This window comes from Aptenodytes patagonicus, chromosome 1 (genome assembly GCF_965638725.1).
Source record: "Aptenodytes patagonicus chromosome 1, bAptPat1.pri.cur, whole genome shotgun sequence".
Classification (NCBI taxonomy): Eukaryota; Metazoa; Chordata; class Aves; order Sphenisciformes; family Spheniscidae; genus Aptenodytes; species Aptenodytes patagonicus.
The window spans coordinates 176,636,704-176,646,074 of NC_134949.1; the positions used below are offsets into that span (position 1 = coordinate 176,636,704).

The 9,371-nt window shown below is 43.3% G+C and overlaps 1 pseudogene; it reads right to left on the minus strand.

The window, feature by feature from the left end:
* Positions 1–3,656: 3,656 nt before the first annotated feature.
* On the minus strand, positions 3,657–8,393 carry LOC143160365 (uncharacterized; annotated as a pseudogene).
* Between the last annotated feature and the right edge of the window lie 978 nt (positions 8,394–9,371).

Consider the following 9,371-nt stretch of genomic DNA (forward strand, 5'->3'; position numbering starts at 1 on the left):
TGTGTTGCCAACATCTACTCTAAAATGTTGTGTTCCGGCTCCCTCAGGATGGCCAGCAAGTTGCCCAATGCCAGCCTTCAAGAGCTTGCTGTCCCTGCTGCTCAACATCAGCAGAAATGTGGCCACCAGCAGGATGACTGCCAGCAACCTGGCCATCTGCGTGGGGCCGAACCTCCTGAGCCCAGTCGAGGAGCACACGCTCCCCCTGGACGTCCTGGTGCAGGTGACAGGGAAGGTACACTGGATTTACCAGACAGCTACAGCCTTCTGAGCCCACTCGAGCTTTGCTGTGCAGAGGTAGCTGGCTGCCTCCTCTCTTCAGCAAACGCTCGTGGGGGAGCTGCCGGGAAGAGCAGCCCCACAAATGCAGCTTTCTGTGCAGAAGCGAGGGTCAGGAGGGGGAAAGGCTGTTTGACCCATTTTCAGCCACCTAGGCGGAAACCAAGGGTTTGCTGTGTGCAGGTGACGCAGCTGGTGGAGTTCCTCATTGAGCACCAGGGGGAACTCTTTGGGGAGGAGATGGCTGGGCTTGCCTGTGCATCAGCTGAGGAGTCGCCAGCACCAGGGGTGGAAGCAGAAACGTCAGAGGTATGACAGGTCCACCAACAGCATGACAACAAAAGCCTCCCCCCTCAGAAGGTGGGACTGCTGCCGCAGGGACAAGCAAGGTCATCCACCAGCCTGCAGCTCTGCAAAAGTGCAGAGTAAGGCTGAGGCAAGTTGGCCATCGCACTTTGTGCAGTGATCCCACCAGAACGGGCTCATCTGAGCTGAGCAAACCCATCCAAGGGATCTGCCTTTCAGAGCTAAGGTAGCAATTGGGCAAACCATCGCTTCCTGTTCCAGGTAGGCCCTTGCCACTTGTTAACTTCTGCATTTCCATTGCAGGTGCCTCCAGTCACTCTAGGAAGCATGGCAGACTCTTCCATGTGGCCTGAACACCTGAAGAGCTCGTTTGGGGAAAAGAGGCAAAATGACTTAGCTTTGATTAAGAGAAGAATTGGTTCAGCTTTTTATCATGGCTTTACCTCCCTAACAATACTATTGAATTGAAAAGTTGCCAGGCTATTCACAGGAAAAAGAAAAACAAAGAAATGGAAAAAGAAAAGCAAACTGTGAAGAGGGAAGTGATGTCCAACCAGGCAAGAAAAGGAGAAAGTCAGAAATGGACTTTCCCCTCTCAGGGATGGTGTCCTGGTTTTGGCAGGGATAGAGTTAATTTCCTTTCTAGTAGCTGGTACAGTGTTTTGGATTTAGGATGAGAACAAAGTTGATAACGCACCGATGTTTTAGTTGTTGCTAGGTAATGCTTACACTAGCCAAGGACTTTTTAGTTTTCCATGCTCTACCGACTGAGAAGGCTGGAGGTGCACAAGAAGCTGGGAGGGGGCACAGCCAAACTGGCCAAAGAGACATTCCATACCATGTGATGTCATGCTCAGTACATAAACTGGGGAAAGCTGGCCAGGGGGGGCCGCTGCTCGGGGACTGGCTGGGCATTGGTCGGCGGGTGGTGAGCAATTGCACTGTGCATCACTTGCTTTGTGTATTATTATTATTATCATATTATTATTATTATCATTTTATTTCAATTATTAAACTGTTTTTTATCTCAACCCACGAGTTTTTTTCTCACTTGTGCTCTTCCAATTCTCTCCCCCATCCCACTGGGTGCGGGGGAGTGAGCGAGCGGCTGCGTGGTGCTTAGTTGCCGACTGAGGTTAAACCATGACAGATGGGCAACTGGGAAAACCCAAGCAGGGCAAGAAAAGGAGCCCGGGTGTGTAGCAGATTCTGTTGTCCATCTTTCAAAACTCTGAATGCTGCTCTGAGTATAGGAAATGTTTCCAAGGTGCACAGAGGTGACCCCAGACAGGAAGCATGCACCTGCCCTTGGGAGAACGTGTATGTCAGGAGAAACATACCACTCCAGCGCTGGCAGTTTTCATTTTGCACTTGTTGAAGCTCTGTTTGTACAAGGCTGAGCAGACATCCAGCAAGGTCACAAGACTCACAATTTTGAGCTCTTTGACCCACTACCTATATGAAGAGGCAAAGTCCCACTTTTCTGTTCATGTCAACTGGCAATCCTACCACTGGCTGGTGTTGCCTGAGTCCCAAAGACACCGCAAGGAGTTGTTCCAAGTAGCTGTAGACACTGAGATATTGGCACTTCTTACAAAGTTCACATTTCACCTGAGATAATTGAGGGAAGAAAAAAACAACCAACAATAAAAAAGACGCGTGTTTTGCCTTCAAACCTGGGTTTCTAGTAAGGGACAGCGAGGGATGCTGCTGCTGCTTGGGTTTTGGAAAGGACCACATCACAGCTCCCCGGGGGCTCCCTGCTGAGCCCTACTGCCTGGCAAAGGGGCACATATCTGTCAACTTGCCGTGCTCTGAGGGTATCGCACATGTTGAGAAGGGGCCAAAGCAACACCATAGTCACTGCCAGTAAGGGTTCACCCTTCTGTGCCGGGAATGACTCCTTTTACATTGTACTTCCCAAAGAAAGGGGGACAAAGTCACACCTGTTCCTGCATTTATGGTTTCATCGATGCTTTCTGACTGTCCTTGTAGGTGCCCTGCTGCTCTGGCTGGCAGATTTACTCATGCACTCCTGTGAGGAGCAAGAAAGGAAAACACGGGGTGCCTGCCCACCGGGCGCTGGAGCCGAGTGCTCCCCCCACTGCCACCACTCCAGGGCAACCCTGCACTGCCTGCACACCCATCCCACCCACCCCCCATGACAAGAAAAAGCCCATTGCCGGACTGATTAAGACCTGTATGTATTTTCCATTTCCATACTTATTCTAGTCATTCCGTAACCAATACAGTCATTTCAGTATTTATTCCAGTTGATTCTTTGTAACAGTGGAAACATCCAGGTCATCAAGAGGGCTGATCTAGAAGGTAGTTGATCTGAACTGGCTCCGACTACCTATGGTATGACAGTGTCTATAACTTGGGTTAATCACAGGCTGTCCTGTGAAAGAAGGACATACAGCTCTTTCACCTGTCACCTTTGAAGCTTAGGGTTTTGTGCATGAGGGCTTTATTTGCCTTTCTTTTCAGAGTTGCTCATTGTTTTAACATTGTTTGTGAGGAGGAAAAGATCCTTTCTGTATATCTTTTGCCTTCCCATGCCCACGACAACAGAAATCAGTTAGACCATCTTTCAGCTGAGACTATGAGCACATCTGTTGGAGTTTTAACTATAAAAATCCAGGTCATAGTCTGTCTGACTTGGGGGAAGCTTCTGAAATAATGTGTAGATATTTGTGACTGTCACATAGGCAGTAAAAATTATTCATGGTACAATTTTAATGTGTTCTTTTTTTTTAATTTAGTTAGTTTTTAAGTGTCAAGCCCCAGTGTATTTGGTGTAGGTGCCCAGGTGCTGGCAGTGGGGAGCTGCAGGGGCAGCCTCTGTGAGGAGAGGCCAGGGCTGCCTCATGCCAGACACAGCCGGTTCCAGCCAACTCCAATGGACCCACCGCAGGGCATGGCTGAGCCCAGCAGCCCAAATGGTGGCACCTCAGGGAAAACATTTAAGAAAGGGGAGAAATGCCACAGGATGTGGTAGTTTTAAGGTTGAGGTGATCTAGACATCTATCTGCCTGTAATTAGCCACCCTGTAGCAGGGTGTTGGAATGTCATGTGTAGTCATACCTTTTATAGCCCAGTTCAGAGCCCAATTTCCTTGGTAAGCTTTCAGAAAAGTTAAGTTTCAGTTAAGTTGCCAAATTGTGCATAGAGGAGAATCAACTATTCTTATATACTGTTGTCCTGCTGTAAGTGCAATGATCTCCAAAAGAGTAACAAACAAAAATCAAGGGCCAGGTGAACCTATTCAGCTAAACCTACCAGGGCTTATCTATCACTTACATACATGAATTCTGGGCAAACCACAAGAAGCTGGGAGGGGACACAGCGGGGACATCTGACCCCATCTGACCAAAGGAATATCCTATACCATATGACACTGTGCTCAGAAATGAAAGCTGAGGAGAGAAGGAGGAAGCCAGGGGGGACATTTGGAGTTATGACGTTTGTCTTCCCAAGTAACCGTTACACGTGATGGAGCCCTGCTTTCCTGGAGATGGCTGAATACCTGCCTGCCAATGGAAAGGAGTGAATGAATTCCTTATTTTGCTTTGCTTGTGTGCACAGCTTTTGTTTTACCTATTAAACTGTCCTTATCTCAACCTACGAGTTTTCTTACTTTTACCCTTCCCATTCTCTCTCCCATCCCACTGGGCAGGGAGCAAGTGGCAAAGCACAGCATCATCGTAATTTTAGGATTGTACCAGGTCAGGCAAGTCACACCAAATAATCTGTACACTCAATGAGTTTTGCTGTATATACTTAAAAAAAAAAAAAACAACCCTTGAGATTCTGTTTGTTTTACTGTAAAAAGAAATTGTTCTAACAGAATAGTAAAACTTATTTGGTGTAGTAAAGCAAACCACAGTTTCACACTCACTAATAATTATTTTCAGTTCCTAATTCTTTTCTGCAGTTGCATAAATGGTATATTAACCTTTGTCAACTATATTGCTCTCAGTTGTCTCTGATCACTTTAGATTCAAATTTGTTCTCATCAAATCTATACATTATTTTTGTACATTGAGTACTACAGCAAGTTAATAGCACAGAAAACACAATATTGAATAAACAAATTTACAGAAAACTACACAGCAAATACACCAATTTGATGGCATGCATAATTTTTCTTACAGTGTTTTTAATGCACATCTTAGTTTAAGTATCCCCTGTGGGACACAGACTAAAAATAAAATCATAGAATCGCCCAGGTTGGAAGGGACCTTGAAAGATCATCTGGTCCAGTCTTTTGAAGGAAACAGAGCCTAGGTGAGATTATCTAGCACTCTGTCCAGTCATGTCTTGAAAACCTTCAGTGATAGGGACTCCACCACATCCCTGAGCGTCGCAGATAGAGTGAGACTGCACTTCAATCATAAGAGAGAAGTGTTACCGTAAATCGGCAGATGATGAACTCTCTAAGACTCAATTTGGAGTTTTAGAAAGCAGGCATTCTTTATTGCGGTGCCGGGTGCAAGGTGGAATTTCCACAAATCAAGCACACCTATGGCTAGATCACCATTACATTTATACACAAAAATTATAAGGTAGTACACTCCCAGTTACAATGATTGGTTAATGATTTACATATAATTATAATATCGGTTATGACATTCTCTTCTGTTACTACGCTTGCGCGGGGGAAGGGTCTTCACCTGGGCAACGGTCTTCTTGAGCTGTGGGTGTGTTTTTTAGTATTATAATGAAGACAGTTCACTTCAGGACACCTTAAAAGTAGGTTTTGTTGCCAAGTTGGCCAGCTAGATATCTACCTTGCCAGGTTGTCAAATAACTCATGCCATATACAATAGAACCTGGGGGCTCTGTTTATGGTCTAGAGTCCAGAGAATAGGGAATAAGGACTTCAAGCAACACAGCCTCAAATAATAAGTAACACAGCATCCTATACATAATGCTACCATAGGGGCTAACTTATTAGAATCAGAATGTTCTTATAGTTGATTATTTCACAACCTAAAGATTCAGTAAAACTTAAGATACTCTTCAACAGAAGCAACAATACTTTATTGATAGAAAACAGTGAGTTAAAGTGTGAATTAACAAAGTTCAATGGTAAATGCGACAGTGAACAAGATTCGATGGCAAGGTACACTTGATTATTTACTGCATAGAGTAAAGGTCAGACAAAACAGTCAGGGAGACCCTCCCGTTGAGTCATGAGGTTCAGAAAGGACCCCCTTGCTTTCTAAATTTCTCAGAGAGGAGTCTAGGTGCGGCTGGATCCAGTCCTAGTCCTAGACTTGGTCAACGGTTTATGTCTAAAGGATTATATATGCGCAATCAATCCTTTAAATCACTTAGCTAAGATTTCAAAGTTTAGCATGCTATTAGTCACTTACTGAGTATCTGTTGCGGCAAGGAATCTCTCAACGTCAAGGAGTAACCTTAAGAGGCGTCCCTACTCAAGGGGAGATCCTGGCGTGCAGCCCGCTGCCATGCAGGAGAGCTCAAAGGGCTCTTGGGCTGCTCACTATTTATAGGGGTAAGATGATTGACTCATAGTCATATTTACATACTGATAACTGTGGTTAGGTGGGCGTATTTCTCACAATAACCAAGGGCTATTGTGTTGTTATCTGGCTCCCGAATCAGCTTTGTTAATGGACAAAGCTATCACTATCAGCATCCATTAACGACTGCCCCTGGTAGTTATCCCTTAAGCAGTGTTACAGGAGATAAAGGTCAGGTTGGGCGGGGGAGCACACCATCACACTCCACCCCGTGACTATAGTCAATTCATCTTTTTCTCACAGAGTGGTGATACGGTCACCTCTTGCCTCTGTGCCATAAATAGTATATTAATAGTATATGTGCTTATAGATCCACAGTAAGTAGATAGTGAAGCACTGCTATTTGTTGTGCATTAATTTGTATGTTTTGGGTGGTTGAAGTTGGGTTATTTGTTTTATCATGTACCAAAACTTTATATACAGTATAATTATAAGCAACAGATATATTGAAGTTAGAGTTAGTAAAATTACAACTGGAAGAAGCATAAGATTAAACACTCCTGTTGCTGTCGGTGACCATCCAAGAAGAGTTTCCCACCAATGGTGTTCTCCGTCCTTCTTCATTCTTTCCAAGACATGGTGTATCTTTTCTGTATCATGATGAATGGTGATTAGAGTTTTGTGTCCATTGTTTCGGACACATTCTAGCAGTTGACACAGGTCATTGTGTTGTAGTAGTTTCTTCACCAATGTAAGATTCATTCCAATGGGGGTAGGCAATAAATCTTCACTCAATGTATAATTAGATTGTAACAATTAATAGGATGTAACAGGAGCTGAAGAATTAAAGTCGCATCCCACAATGTTAGTAAAGTTACAAACACAAATATTTGAGCGATTGCTTGCATTTACAGTAACATTATCTACAAATATAAAATCACAAAGGGTTCTCATACAAACGTATCCTTTTCCAATATATACAAGGACAGTTTCAGGGGCTTCATCGCGATGTATTTCAAAATGACAAACATTTTGTTCAGTGTCAAGACAAATGTCTTGGGCTTTGCTGGTGTTACTCTCACAAATAAATCCTTGTTGGTCCCGTACAACGCATGCATTAACATCAAGAGTTTGCCATTTGTTTCCATTTTGTTGGGCCCACACTCTATGTTCTAATGGATAGAGTATATCTCCATTGTGATTTAATCCTAACGCAATGATTGGGTATATGGTGTATACCAAAGCATTGTGAATTGTTAAGACAAAAGCTGTGGCCTTATTGTTGATGGGGTCATAAGTTAAATTAACCAAATACCACCAGGATTGGAATTCTTTCTCAAATTTTGTTGCATTATCCCAAATTACCTTTCGAATTTCAGTGGGTAAGATGCCCTCTTCACCTTCTCTTATAATTGCTGCTACCATAGATTGCATCCACAGTTGAGCCTGGGTACAACTAGGGGCTAGAGAAACATTATTTTGGGCTGCACCAAGTGCATCCACAATCAATTGATGGTCCCTTTCATTAATTCTTTCCCACTGAGGCAATATATTGGATAAAAGCCATTGGTTAGTTCCCAATGCTAATAGAGAAGACCGCAGTGGGTGTTCTAATTTGTTTAAATCACTTGTTGCTGTACTCAGTTTATTTACGAGTACTTCGGCATCTATACTATTTAAGACTCCCAGTCCTGTCCCTATGATACCAGTCATATCTCTCCTTGTTCATCTTGGGGAGGTAAAGGTTCACCCACATAACCATGCTAACCATCCTGCATAGGTTGTACTTAGGAATGGTGAACAGGTTGGTTTGATTGTAGAGATATTAATTTGCATTAGTAGTTCTATTCTTTTAAGAGACCACGATGGATTGAATAACACTTATTGTTGGCCTGTATTTTTAATCACATACAGTCCAATTTCAGAAATTTGTGGGGACAGAGTTTTCTTATCCTTTACAATCAAGGCAGTTGTTGTACTAGGTTTAGTAATGTCTATTTTAAATTTAAATGATAGTCCTATGCTGTGGTGAGCCCAGAGGCAGACTACAAAACCGGTTGTACTAAGGTAAAAATTGTACTAACAGTCCAATTTTTCAGAGGTGCAAAGTTTCTTATCTTTTACTACTGGGTTTGATGTAATGTTGTACACAGGAATCTGAGACGCCTTCTCATGGGTAGACCCATTGACCATTTGGCATCCTATTTTAATTTCTTTTCCTGCCATTCCTCGAAGTTGGGGAATTTTATTATCAGCTTCATCTTTATCCCAGATCCATTCATTTTCTAAGTATGTTTCAGTTCCATGTGTGACCATGGTGGAAGGATTTAAATCTCCTTTATTAGAGTGTATTCCCATACTCCCAGAGTACTTAACACGAGCTTGAGACCATGGCCATCCTGGGGTTCTTTGACCACAGGTTAAGAGGAGTGTCATTGTCAGAGTTTGGAATAGTAGCATGAACATAGCATTTCTGTTTTTCAACCTGTGGGGTGCTATAAGAGAAAATAGAGACTTGTTTCGGTGAGGAGAGTCCGAACAGGTTACCCCATTAAAAAGAAGGAAAAATCCATCGTGCAGTAGTTCTATGTTTTGCACCACTGCTATCGGTAGTTTCCCAGGCAAGTGGGCCACAAGGTTTAATTAAAGTCATAGGCACAGTACCAATGGATGGTAAATTGACCATCACAGGCTGTCCTGGCTGTAATGTCATTAGATATTCTCTTTTCTCAGCAGGCAGAGCATTAAGCTCAGTTTTTATAAAGAATGCTTGGCTTACGGGGCTTCCAGTAGGCCTGTATTGATTATTTCATTGGTGGAGTACTTTGGGGAGTTGCGTATCCCATTGAGTCTCATGTAGTTTGAGATTCCTTTTCAATAAGCCATTAGCTCTTTCTACCATCCCATTTGATTGAGGGTAGTATGGGGTGTGGAACACCCATTTAATTCCCTCTTGTTTTGCCCAATCTTGCACTTCCTTACACGAAAAATGTTATCACTTTGGATAACATCAGGAGTAGGCAGATTTGAGAGCCAAAATGATAGCCCTCGCACTGTATTTCGTCCATCGGCTTTGCGACACTTAGTCGCCATAAGCAAGCCAGAGATTACTTCCACTCCTGTGAGGATGTATCAATATCCTGCAGAGGATTTGAATGGTCCAATATAATCAATTTGCCATGTAGACCATAAAGTTTTCCCTTCATTAATATGTAGAGGTGGTGTTTTAGCAGGATGATCTGTTTGTAATTTCAATCTATACTGGGGACATTCTGTAAGAATATTTTGTAAGAA